The following is a 14,908-nucleotide window of genomic DNA, read 5'->3' on the forward strand; positions in this document are numbered from 1 at the left end:
AAGGGAAACTCAGCGTGTGGTTAGCACCTGGTTCTAATTTACTTACAGTACAGCAGACCCCTGATAGGAGGGCAAGAAAATTGATTAATTTGTGTAGTGAAGCCAGTGAATTAAAGAAGAATGGTTGTGTATCTTTTGAAAGTTGATTACAGAAACTGTGAATTCTGTCTTGAGTACTGAGGGCCCTGATGTAGTTGCGGTACTGTGGAATGTCCTTGACTATGACCGAGTATACGCTCAAGGAATGCCATCTGGAATTGATGGGAATTTCTTTGGAGTTCCCCTGCTTTAATGCTCCTGCATGGATATCACCTGAGTCAAAAATTTATTTTGCATAGTGTCCCGGGCCTTCAGAAATCTATCTAGAGTAGTATCTTCTTGTGCAAACATTGCAGCGTCCATTTCCTGCAATTTTTCACCAATGACATTGGCCATAACTCTGGCCATTTGTTTATTTTTATTCACTCACTTTCTTCTTGGTGGAACTGTATATACTAGAAAAGGGAAAAACAAAAAAGGACCATTATAATCGGCAGTAAACTTATATGAAATAGTAGTGGAGATAGCAAAAACGGGCTTGTGGTCTTTTCCCACCTGCTCAATAGCTACACTGCAAAAGATTAAAGGTATTTATGTGTTTTTTTTTTAAATAAAGGATGGAAAAGTGTGTGGTGGAATATTGCTATATGTGTTTGTGTTCTCTCTCTCTCTCTCCCTGTATATATATATGCCTGGAATCAAACATTGATGTGATAGCTATGTGTATTGTAGCCATTTTCAGCGATAGTGTTAGGACCTGCAGAAAAGTGGGGTCCCTTGAAGGGGGCTGCAGGCTTAAATGCATTGATCAATTCATGAACCAAATCTCCACTATTTATTATCAGTTAATTTAGTGTGTGCAGAGCCCATCCAATGTCTGTTTAAACAATGTGGTCACAAGCCATAGGGCACCCCAAAACTAGGAAAGGTGAGTGCCGATGTTAAGTGTATTTATTGTTTATTAGATGAATTTTATTAATTAGTCTTATTGTGGTCACATTCTCTCATGCACCCTGGTTTTAACTAAGATTCCATAGCTTATGTTAACCATTTCCCTAGATGATTAGTGACAGGTGTGTTGGTAGCTGCTCACCTATAAAAGCACAGTCTGCTGTGAGCTTCAGACCAGATAGCATGCCTGGTATCAAACATTGATGTGATAGCTATGTGTATTGTAGCCATTTTCAGCGATAGTGTTAGGACCTACAGAAAAGTGGTCCCTTGAAGGGGGCTGCAGGCTTAAATGCATTGATCAATTCATGAACCAAATCTCCACTATTTATTATCAGTTAATTTAGTGTGTGCAAAGCCCCTGCAATGTCTATATATATATATATATATATATATATATATATATATATATATATATATATATATATATATATATATATATATATATATATTGTGACAAGAACACTGGAGTAGTGTTTGAGGGCAGGTATATTTCTCCCAGGTTCTTGTCCTACACCTTTTAGAAACAGGTGTTTTGCCTCACAGAGGGCTAATCAGCAAGCAAGCTGTAAAAAGGCTGCCAGAGAGCAGTGTGAGGGGATTGCCTGGGAGATTGCAGAGTCTCTGTGTGAGAAGCAAACCTGCCTTTTACAAGTGAGTCCCCAGTGTTGACTGGGAAACTTTGTATTTTTCTTTAGTGACAGTTAGGAGCATCCTGTGTATAGTTAGTGCCGGACAGGCAAGGTATTTTCTTTTTATGTTTATTTTGTTTTCTGCTGAAATAAAACTGGTTGCGGCCAGTTGTACCACAAAGACTGGACTGGTGTGATTACTCAGCTGCTGTTGGCTGCCTTCTACCCCAGGAAAAGGCATCCAATTCCCCTACAGTGTTACAACTTGGTGGAGAATGCGAGCACTCCGTTCTGTGCATAAGTGAGAGCCGCAGCTGTGTGAGCCCTGCAGAAAACAGTGGTTTATGCAGATACAGCCTAGTGTGAAGTTGCTGAGAATTGCCTGAGGATTTTATATATGTCCTGGGTGAAAGCAGCTACAAAGCCACCTGAAAAATCTGTCAACATGGAGGAACTGCTTAAAGCCTTGCTGCAAGCTACAGCGGTACAGCGGGAGGCCACAGCAGCTCAGCGGGAGGCCACAGCAGCTCAGCAGGCGGCAATGGATGAACTTTGCAGGCAACAGCATCAGGATAGAGAGGCCTTAACCGAAGTGGTGCGAAGCCTGGCAACACGGATCGGTGATGTGGCCGTCAGTGCTCCAGCCAGCTCTAGTTCTATCTGGGCCAGTCACTTCCTGCAGAAAATGACAGAGACTGATGATGTGGAGGCCTATCTGACCACGTTTGAAAGGACTGCTGAGCGTGAGAACTGGCCGGAAGCACAATGGGCCAGTCTGCTAGCACCTTTTCTCTCGGGTGAGCCCCAAAAAGCATACTTTGATTTAAGCCCTGCAGATGCTCGGGACTATGACAAGTTAAAAACTGAGATTCTAACCCGCCTGGGAGTCACACTGTCCGTAAGAGCCCAACGGGTGCACCGCTGGGTATATGCCCTGGAGAAGCCTCCTCGCTCACAGATGCACGACCTTATTCAGCTAACCAAAAAATGGTTACAGCCAGAGACATTAACTGGTCCCCAGATGGTGGGAAGAGTCGTCATGGACCGCTATTTGAGATCCTTGCCTGTGGTCCTGCGCAAGTGGGTGAGCCATGGAAATTCGGATACTGCTGACCGGTTAGTGGACATGGCAGAGAGGTATTTGGCGGCAGAGGAATTACTGATGACCACCCAGCACCCCACAGATCCCCGACAGCGCCCTTCAGTGAAGACTGGTAAGACTGTTCCGTGGGAAAATGTTGCTGGGCGGTTAAGAGAGCGCAAGGCTGGAGAGACTGTAAACAGTGGCCCTGTAGACAGGCCAATGGGACTAGAAAGGTCTATGCTGCCCAAACGGGTTGATAATCGTGTGATTAAATGTTTCAGGTGTGGAATGCCAGGTCATGTTATTGCTAATTGCCCAGTTATGCAGGAACCCATGCAATGTGATGCTGCCTTTGAAAATCGCAGAATGTCTTTCTTTGCTAGATTAGCCTGTACTGTGGTGCCTTCTCCTAAGCTCGAAAGACAAATGTGTGATGTGTTCTTAGAGGGTAACCGGGTAGAGGCTTTGCTGGACTCAGGAAGTTTGGTTACCCTTGTGAAAGCTGGATTAGTGAATCCCTTAAAGGTCCAGCAAATACCTATTGGGGTTACTTGTATACATGGGGATACCCAACATTATGCCACTGCTGAAGTACATATAGAAACTTGTTGTGGGACAGCAATTGTGAAAGTAGGACTGGTCCCCTCTCTGGTGCATGAGGCCATAATAGGGAGGGATTTTCCTCATTTTTGGAAGCTGTGGGAATCTTGTTTAGCCACAGATGGGAGAAGTGAAGAGCCAGTAGTTAATGCCAATGATTTTGTGGATGTATGTGGGTCCTTTGAACCTTCTGACCCTTTACCTTTTGCTAGTTTGGCTGGGGAGGGGACAGATGGAGAGTCCAGTGAGGACCCTCTTGCTGGAAACGGAGAGGTAGTAGTGCCCGATCTGGAGGTAAAGAAGGATTTGTTTATGTCTGAACAGTTAAAGGACCCTACTTTATTGAAGGCCAGAGAAAATGTTAAGGCTGTTAATGGGGAACCCGTGGTACCAGGTGCCAAGATTTCTTATCCCCACATGGCTATTTGTAATGAGCTTTTGTACCATGTTGTCAAAAAGGGTGAGGAAGTGGTGGATCAGCTGGTAGTTTTAACCTTATAGGAGAACGATACTAGGTTTAGCCCATAGTCATGTTACAGCAGTACATTTAGGGGCAGAAAAGACCACTGAAAGAGTTTTACAAAGGTTCTTTTGGCCAGGGGTGTCTGAATATTGTTCTTCCTGTCCTGAATGCCAGTATCATGCCCCTAGACCTCATTTCAGGAGCCCACTAGTTCCCATGCCTATTATAGAGGTCCCATTTGACAGAATAGCCATGGATCTCGTGGGGCCCTTGTTAAAATCCGCTCGGGGCTATCAGTATATTTTGGTAATAATGGACTACGCCACTCGATATCCTGAGGCTGTCCCTTTACGCACTATCACCACCAAAGCGATAGCTAGGGAACTGGTGCAGGTTTTCAGTAGAGTGGGAATACCAAAAGAAATTTTGACTGACCAAGGTACTCCATTTATGTCAAGGGTCATGAAAGAATTGTGCAAATTGTTTAAGGTCACCCACCTCAGGACGTCTATCTACCATCTCCAAACTGATGGGTTGGTGGAAAGATTTAATAAAACGTTAAAAAGTATGTTGAAAAAGGTTGTTGACAAAGATGGGAGAAACTGGGATTGTTTGTTGCCCTACTTGTTGATGGCCATCAGAGAAGTTCCACAGTCCTCTACTGGGTTTTCTCCGTTTGATTTGTTGTATGGTAGACACCCCAGAGGGCTGTTGGACATTGCCAAGGAGACATGGGAAGGACAACCCACCCCTTATAAAAGCGTTATTGAACATATATCACAAATGCAGGATAGGATTGCAACCGTGGTACCTATTGTCAGAGAGCACATGGAACAAGCCCAAAGTGCTCAACAGAGGGTATATAACCGGAGTGCCAAGATACGGGAATTTGCTCCGGGGGATAGAGTTCTTGTGTTGGTGCCCACTGTGGAAAGCAAGTTCCTAGCTAAATGGCAGGGACCATTTGAGATTTTGGAAAAAGTGAATGAGGTCAATTATAAAGTATACCAACCAGGTAAGAGAAAACCTGAACAAATCTACCATGTTAACTTAATCAAACCTTGCATGTAAACAGAGGTCAGAATGCTCGGGGAACCAGATGGTTTCTAGCATTACAGGATTTCAAGTTTAAGGTCGAACATAGACCAGGTTCACAGTTGGCCAATGCAGATGCATTGTCCCGCACCTTCTGTTTGGGGGCTACAAGTGTTCCGGCCCCTAGGTCGAAACAGGGGAGGGGGATATGTGACAAGAACACTGGAGTAGTGTTTGAGGGCAGGTATATTTCTCCCAGGTTCTTGTCCTACACCTTTTAGAAACAGGTGTTTTGCCTCACAGAGGGCTAATCAGCAAGCAAGCTGTAAAAAGGCTGCCAGAGAGCAGTGTGAGGGGATTGCCTGGGAGATTTCAGAGTCTCTGTGTGAGAAGCAAACCTGCCTTTTACAAGTGAGTCCCCAGTGTTGACTGGGAAACTTTGTATTTTTCTTTAGTGACAGTTAGGAGCATCCTGTGTATAGTTAGTGCCGGACAGGCAAGGTATTTTCTTTTTTTGTTTATTTTGTTTTCTGCTGAAATAAAACTGGTTGCGGCCAGTTGTACCACAAAGACTGGACTGGTGTGATTACTCAGCTGCTGTTGGCTGCCTTCTACCCCCAGGAAAAGGCATCCAATTCCCCTACAGTGTCGGCGTCCACGTGTGACCGCGGTCCCTGCTTACAGCATTTGGTGCTGCACTACAAATAGAGGTAAGCTCACTCTTTTCATTTGTGTAAGCTGTTTTTTGATAAAAGCCCTGAAGGGCTGAAACGTCACTGGTCTTGGCTACGAGTCGTTTGTCAGTTTGAATAAGTCCTGAGTGCCGCTGCTATCCCCCTCTTATATATATATATATATATATATATATATATATATATATATATATATATATATATATATATATATATATATATATATATATATAGTGTAAGGATCACACTCTCCTCTAGATAACATCAACTGCTGGGGTGTCAGCCCAGGAGTCCAGTTCACCAATATAGCAAAGAATATGAGGACACTCACCGGTCTTCTTGAATAAACAGTTTTTTTAATCCATCTTACCAATTCAGTTTGAAGTGCAATGTGCATGACAGTGGGCCACTGACATGCACTTTGCACTTTAAACTGAATTGGTAAAATGGATTAAAAAACAGTTTATTCAAGAAGACCGGTGAGTGTCCTCATATTCTTTGATATATATATATATATATATATATATATATATATATATATATATATATATATATATATAACGGAAATAAGTGGAGTCACTCACCAGTCTTCAAGTAAATCACAGTGGGTTTAATCAGGCAGCATGGCAATAGCGGTGGGCATAGACCTTTCCGTCCGCCTCTGGGACCTTTTTCAAGATAACATACAGGGGCTAATGCCTCACTATTTATGCCAAACATGACCCGGAAGTGCTTTTACAGATTCAATTAATAATTTAATGTTTAAAATGCATACCACTAACTGTTTTATGTATATTGTTAGTGTGTGACACAAAGACATACTAGCGGGGAGTTCAAATGTAAAGTGCAAGTGCTTATTTGTAAAGTTTAAGGTGCTAAGAATCATAGTGCAGTGTAAAAACATACCTATGGTCCGCATGCTTGAAACGCACGCTACCGGACCCGGAAGTGACGTGTAGAGGTGAAAGTGCCGGCTCACGTGATGCACAGCATCAGTGTCTCCGGTTGCTATGGTTTTAGCTTGTGTAATGGTTACAATGTATGTGTATACTCCGTGGCCCGCATGCTTGAGACGCACGCTGTCGGACCCGGAAGTAACATGAAAGGCTAGCAGTGCTGGTTCACGCGATGCTTTGCTATAGGGCGGTATTCAATGTGAATACCGGCGACGTGCAGCGAATCCTGTTTAGGATTCGCTGCACATTCACCACTGTTCGCCGCGTTCCGGAGCCTCGCTGGCTCCGGTATTCAACGAGTCAGGGGCTCGCTGCCCCTGACCGCCGAATTTGAGCTCCTGCGGCGAATGCCGCAGGGAGCCTGAGGACGGTGGCAGGCAGGGAGATGGAAGTCTCCCTGCCTGCCCCAGAACGTTTGTGGGGGGGAGGTGGGCTCCCCGGGAGCCAGGCAGCACAGGCTGCCCCCCGGGGGTGCCAGCAGGGGACCGGGTATATTCACTACACCCGATCATGAATATGTAATGATCGGGTGAAGTGAATATATGAATATCTAATGAGCGGCTCGGCTCCGGCTCCGGCCCCCTGCTGGCTGGTCTGTGTAAAAAAAAAAATATATATATATATATATTTTTTTTTTAATTAAATATATATTCATGTGCTTACAGCACATGAATAAAAATAGCATACCCCTCCTCAGAATAAAATTCCTGATTTTTTTACACCAATTGTAAAAAACAAAACACTTTATTTTAAAAGTTCACCTTCCACTTCACCATAAAAAGATAGCGATTGCTACTCGGTGAATCATGGCGAAAAAAACCTTGAAATGTATTCGCCATCTGGTCATTGAATAGGGTGATTCACCGTTTTAGTCAGAAATTCGCCTTACAGCACAAAATCGCCATAAAAACCTGGCGAATCAGCCTCATTGAATACCGCCCATAGTGTCATCTTGTGTTAGATCTATCTCTGAGGTCACGTGTCGCGCCTCAGGAACTTCGTGTTATAGTGCTAATCAGGATCTATTTAGGAAATGTTTGTGGTACATAATATGTTATAGTGGAATAAAAATATTATGATTTGAACTCCATAAAAATGTCTATCATGTAATTTCAAATAGCATATGGTTTATATCAGCATATCAGGGGTCAATGGTTGGCATAGATATTGCATTCATATAAGCCATGTAGAATTACCTAAATAATAAAGTGTAATAATAAAAAGAAAAGGAAACTTATAAAATTGTGAAAAAAGGAAACTGATATAAAATAATAAAAATAATAATAATAATGCTAAATCAACATACATAATACACATAGGGTGACATTCTATGCTTTGAGATAAATGCGCATGTTTTTTTAGCGCACCACATCGCCGCTATTCGCACTTTTTCAAATCGCACTTTTCAGTCAAAATTCGCATATTTAATGTGATGCACATTGGAGGCTGAAAAGTGCAAAGAGGTGCGATTTGCGGCGAAGTGGTGCGATTTTAAGTACCAAAAAAGTGCGAGTTCTTCCGCCGGTCATGTGCGAGTTTTGGACCAACCGGAGTGCGATTTACAAAACTGTCTCCGCATGAGTAAGAACCCCACAACCTATTGGCCCACCTGTGTCCCCTCCATTATGCATCACACCCCCTATATAAAGGGGCATTGGCGCCATTTCACTCTTTGATAGGAAGTAAGGAGCATGGAGAGGAGCAGTGGCAGTGTGAGTACAGGAAGAGGTGTTGGTGGCAGAGGGAGCAGTGGCAGAGGGAGCAGTGGCAGAGGGAGCAGTGGCAGCAGCCAGCCAAGTGGGAGACCCAGCAGTGTGGCAGGCAGCATGGCCACAGCAAGGGCAGCCCCACACCAGGCCCAGGGCGTCCAGCCCCAGCAGGAGGAGGTGGAGGATCTGCTGGCATCCCCATCCTACAGCCAGGACCTTGACCATACCCCACACCAGCTGCAGGAGGGCCACATGTCAGAGGTGGAGGAAGATGGTGGTGAGAAGGAGGAAGACACTGGCATGGAGGAGGAGGGGTACATGGCTGGAGTTGAAAATGAGGAGGAGGAGGTGGAAGCTCTCCGCACAAAAAGTGGCCGAAAGGTCCGCTTTTCATATGAGGAAAATGCAGCACTTGTCCGGGCTATCCTGCCAGTGTTTGAGCGTTTGCTTGGCAAATCTCACCACAAGACCACTGCACAGCGCAAAAGGGCTATGTGGAAGGACATCACCCAGGCGGTGAACGCTGTCAGTCAGCACAAGTGCCTGGTCCGCAATGTGAAAAAGAGATTTAACGACATCAAAAGGCAGTTGAAAAATAAAATGGCCATGGAGTTGAAGGAGGCCACCAAGACTGGAGGAGGAAGCCCCACCACTGTGTGCTACAATTCATATGAGGTGAAGCTGAAGCGCATCATACCCCCTGAGGTCCTGCCTGGCATGCACATGGCGGATACCGATAGGCCGCAAACGCCATCTAGAGCTGGTAAGTGTGACTCCATGCAATGTTAAACATACATGCCAATGTTTTATAACTATAATGTTCACTTGTATTGTTATGCTAAGTAAAGTGCTGCTGTGGAACTACATAGCCCAGCAAGCTCATGCACAAGAAATTGGCTGCTCCTACTTTTAAATTGCTGATAATGCTGGGCCTTGTAGTTCCACAACTGCTCCTATTGATTAACACTGTAACTTTCTTTCTAGCAGCCTAACATGTATGTGGCCAAAAACCCAGAGGTGTACTGGTGGTTTAGCTGCCATGCCTACATAGCACAGATTATCCAATAGTTGTCATGTGTACAATAGTTTAATAATAATCTTAAAAAAAAATCTTTGCCTTTAAAAAAAAAAAAAGGTGGTGAAGAAATAATGCAGTCCTTATCCAAAGGGTATTGTCCATTATTGTCATTTCAATGCATGTTTGCAGAAAATGCTTAGCCATAGCAAGGTCCATAATGGCTGCCCATCTTTCCTTGCACAGATTGTCCATCCTGAAGTGCTGCGGCATCCAAGACCAGAAGGCCCGTTGCTGCAGAATCTGCGGAAGCAGGTAAATGATGCCAAAAAACGCCATTACACATACAGTACACACACCCATGTCACATGAACAATATCTCACACTACATTCATCTCCTGCTGCTACATTGCAACGGAACCTTTGTACCACCTCTTCTGCCCATTCCTCAGCATTCTGTACCTCTGTGCCCATTCCCCAGCAATCTGTGCCTCCTCCTCTGCCCGTTCCTCAGCGATTTGTATCTCTGTGCCTCCTTTTCTGCCCGTTCCATGTTTGGTTCCATACCAACACAGCTGGAGCATTTTTAGGGTGCCAACATCCATCCCATGAAGTTTAATACAGGGATACCAGGGCGCCGCAATGTTATGTGAGGAGGAATGGAGATCACCATAGTTTGTGGGTAGAATGATTACGGCATGGCACAGGCAGGACTGGCATGGGATCGGGTATATAGACAGGACTGGCATGGCATCAGGTCATTATCATGGGATCGGTGTCTATATCATGGGATCGGGGTCTATAGACAGGACTGACATGGGATCGGGGTCTATAGACAGGACTGACATGGGATCGGGGTCTATAGACAGGACTGGCATGGGATCGATATCTATAGAATGTACTGGCATGGGATAGGAATCTATAGATAAAACTGTCATGGATCGGGTTCTATAGACAGGACTGCTATGGGATTGGGTCTATAGACAGGACTGGAATAGGCATCTATAGACAGGACTGGCATGGGATCGGGGTCTATAGACAGGACTGGCAAGGGATAAGGGTCTATAGACAGGACTGGAATGGGATCAGGGTCTATAGACAGGACTGGCAAGGGATAAGGGTCTATAGACAGGACTGGCATGGGATCAGGGTCTATAGACAGGACTGGAATGGGATCAGGATCTATAGACAGGACTGGAATGGGATAGGGGTCCGTAGACATGACTGGCATGGAATAGGGGTCTATAGACAGGACTGGCATGGGTCTATAGACAGAACTGGCATGGGATAGGGGTCTATAGACAGAACTGGTATTGGATAGGGGTCTACAGACAGGACTGGAATGGTATAGGAGTTGATAGACAAGACTGGCATGGGATAGGGGTCTATAGACAGGACTGGCATGGGATCGGGGTCTATAGACAGGACTGGCATTGGATAGGGGTCTACAGACAGGACTGGCATGGGATAGGGGTCTATAGACAGGACTGGCATGGGATAGGGGTCTATAGACAGGACTGGCATGGGATAGGGGTCTATAGAATGGACTGGCATGGGATCGGGGTCTATAGACAGGACTGGCAAGGGATAAGCGTGTATAGACAGGACTGGAATGGGATCAGGATCTATAGACAGGACTGGCATTGGATAGGGGTCTATAGACAGGACTGGCATGGGATAGGGGTCTATAGACAGGACTGGCATGGGATAGGGGTCTATAGAATGGACTGGCATGGGATCGGGGTCTATAGAATGGACTGGCATGGGATCAGGTTCTATAGACAGGACTGGCATGGGATCGGGGTCTATAGACAGGACTGGCATGGGATCAGGTTCTATAGACAGGACTGGCATGGGATAGGGGTCTATAGACAGGACTGGCAAGGGATAGGGGTCTATAAACAGGACTGGCATGGATAGGGGTCTATAGACAGGACTGGCATGAGATAGGGGGTCTATAGACAGGACTGGCATGTGATAGGGGTCTATAAACAGGACTGGCATGGAATAGGGGTCTATAGACAGTACTGGCACAGGATAGGGGTCTATAGACAGGACTGGCATGGGATCGGGGTCTATAGACAGGACTGGCATGGGATCGGGGTCTATAGACAGGACTGGCATGGAATAGGGGTCTATAGACAGGACTGGCATGGGTCTATAGACAGAACTGGCATGGGATAGGGGTCTATAGACAGAACTGGTATTGGATAGGGGTCTACAGACAGGACTGGAATGGTATAGGAGTTGATAGACAAGACTGGCATGGGATAGGGGTCTATAGACAGGACTGGCATGGGATCGGGGTCTATAGACAGGACTGGCATTGGATAGGGGTCTACAGACAGGACTGGCATGGGATAGGGGTCTATAGACAGGACTGGCATGGGATAGGGGTCTATAGACAGGACTGGCATGGGATAGGGGTCTATAGAATGGACTGGCATGGGATCGGGGTCTATAGACAGGACTGGCAAGGGATAAGCGTGTATAGACAGGACTGGAATGGGATCAGGATCTATAGACAGGACTGGCATTGGATAGGGGTCTATAGACAGGACTGGCATGGGATAGGGGTCTATAGACAGGACTGGCATGGGATAGGGGTCTATAGAATGGACTGGCATGGGATCGGGGTCTATAGAATGGACTGGCATGGGATCAGGTTCTATAGACAGGACTGGCATGGGATCGGGGTCTATAGACAGGACTGGCATGGGATCAGGTTCTATAGACAGGACTGGCATGGGATAGGGGTCTATAGACAGGACTGGCAAGGGATAGGGGTCTATAAACAGGACTGGCATGGATAGGGGTCTATAGACAGGACTGGCATGAGATAGGGGGTCTATAGACAGGACTGGCATGTGATAGGGGTCTATAAACAGGACTGGCATGGAATAGGGGTCTATAGACAGTACTGGCACAGGATAGGGGTCTATAGACAGGACTGGCATGGGATCGGGGTCTATAGACAGGACTGGCATGGGATCGGGGTCTATGGACAGGACTGGCATGGGATAGGGGTCTATAGAATGGACTGGCATGGGATAGGGGTCTATAGAATGGACTGGCATGGGATAGGGGTCTATAGAATGGACTGCTATGGGATAGGGGTCTATAGAATGGACTGGCATGGGATAGGGGTCTATAGACAGGACTGGCATGGGATCGGGGTCTATAGACAGGACTGGCATGGGATAGGGGTCTATAGACAGGACTGGCATGGGATCGGGGTCTATAGACAGGACTGGCATGGGATCGGGGTCTATAGACAGGACTGGCATGGGATCGGGGTCTATAGACAGGACTGGCATGGGATAGGGGTCTATAGACAGGACTGGCATGGGATCGGGGTCTATAGACAGGACTGGCATGGGATTGGGGTCTATAGACAGGACTGGCATGGGATAGGGGTCTATAGAATGGACTGGCATGGGATAGGGGTCTATAGAATGGACTGCTATGGGATAGGGGTCTATAGAATGGACTGGCATGGGATAGGGGTCTATAGAATGGACTGGCATGGGATAGGGGTCTATAGACAGAACTGGAATGGGATAGGGGTCTATAGACAGGACTGGCATGGAATCGGGGTCTATAGACAGGACTGGCATGGGATCAGGGTCAATAGACAGGACTGGAATGGGATCGGGGTCTATAGACAGGACTGGCATGGGATTGGGGTCAATAGATAGCACTGGCATGGGATCGGGGTCTTTAGACAGGACTGCCATGGGATAGGGGTCTATAGAAAGGAGACCACCTGGGGCCTCCGAGCCTCTCATCACACACATACCAATATACAGGATGTCTCTCACATCCCCTGAGCGGGGTCTCTCATATGCTCTATGTACACATAACACGTGAACGTCACATTCCGTGACCGGCATCTGTCTGGCCACGTGTGAATACACACACACAGAAAGGGCTCACTAATAAGCCAAAGAGAGATCTGATGTCACAGGGTGGGGGGTCCGGAGCTGATCGCAGGACCAGTGAGAGTACAACAGGGGCTCCACTAGGTAGGGATGGCCATCCGTGTGGTTGCCATCGATGGCAGCATACTATTCGATGGTTTCACCCATCGAATATCATCCTTTTCTATGACCAATATCAGAACATGGATTTGGTGGGGCTCCATAGGTGTCAGGGAAGGAGATATGCTCCGTGCGAAGGGGAAGGGGTGTGTGTGTGTATGTGTATGTATGTGTGTATATATATATATATATATATATATATATATATTTATATATATAATATATGCCATCGATGTAGGTAAACTGTCTGGTTCTCCCTCATCGATGGCAAAAGTAATCTACATCAACCAAAAAATGTTAATTATGAATTATCGGTGGTCAATGGCCTGGGTCTGGGGAAGAGCACACTACTGGGGTAATAGGGGCACATATCAGAGTAGGGAGAGCACAGTACTGGGGTAATAGGTATTGGACTAGGGGAGAGCACAGTACCGGGGTAATAGGGGCACGCATCAGAATAGGGAGAGCACAGTACAGGGGTAATAGAAGCACGTATTAGAGTAGGGAGAGCATAGTACCGGGGTAATAGAAGCACGTATCAGAATAGGGGAGAGCACAGTACAGGGGTAATAGGGGCACGTATCAGAGTAGGGAGAGCACAGTACTGGGGTAATAGGTATTAGACTAGGAGAGCGCACAGTACTGGGGTAATAGGGGTACGTATCAGACTAGGGAGAGCACAGTACCGGGGTAATAGGGGCACATATCAGAGTAGGGAGAGCACAGTTCTGGGGTAATAGGGGTGGGTATCAGAGCAGGGAGAGCACAGTACCGGGGGTAATAGGGGCATGTATCAGAGTAGGGAGAGCACAGTACAGTGGTAATAAGGGCACGTTTCAGAGTAGGGAAAAGCACAATACAAGGGTAATAGGGGCATGTATCAGAGTAGGGAGAGCACAGTACCGGGGTAATAGGGGCATGTATCAGAGTAGGGAGATCACAGTACAGCGGTAATTGGGGCACGTATCAGAGTAGGGAGAGCACAGTACTGGGGTAATAGGGGCACATATTAGAGTAGGTAGAGCACAGTACAGGGGTAGTAGGGGCACATATCAGAGTAGGGGAGAACATAGTACAGGGCTAAAAAGGCCACGTATCAGAGTAGGGAGAGCACAGTACAGGGGTAATAGGGGCACATATCAGAATAGGGGAGAGCACAGAACATGGGTAATAGGGGCATGTATCAGAATAGGGGAGAGCACAGTACCGGTGTAATAGGGGCACATATCAGAGTAGGGAGAACATAGTACCGGGGTAATAGGGGCAGGTTTCACAGTAGGGAGAGCACAGTACTGGGGTAATAGGTCCAGGTATCAGAGTAGGGAGAGCACAGTACAGGGTAATAGGGGCAGGTATCAGAGTAGGGGAGAGCGCAGTGCTGGGGTAATAGGTATTATACTAGGGGAAAGAGCACAGTACTGGGGTATTAGACTAGGGGAGAGAGCACAGTACTGGGGTAAAAGGTATTAGACTAGGGGAGAGCACAGTACTGGGGTAATAGGTATTAGACTAGGGGACAGCACAGTACCATTGTAATAGGTATTAGACTAGGGGAGATCGCAATATTGGGGTAATAGGTATTATACTAGGGGAGAGCACAGTACCGGGGTAATAGGTATTATACTGGGGGAGAGCGCAGTACTGGGGTAATAGGTATTAAATTAGGGGAGAGAGCACAGTACAGGGGTAATA

Source organism: Crinia signifera, chromosome 7 (genome assembly GCF_055691185.1).
Source record: "Crinia signifera chromosome 7, ASM5569118v1, whole genome shotgun sequence".
Classification (NCBI taxonomy): Eukaryota; Metazoa; Chordata; class Amphibia; order Anura; family Myobatrachidae; genus Crinia; species Crinia signifera.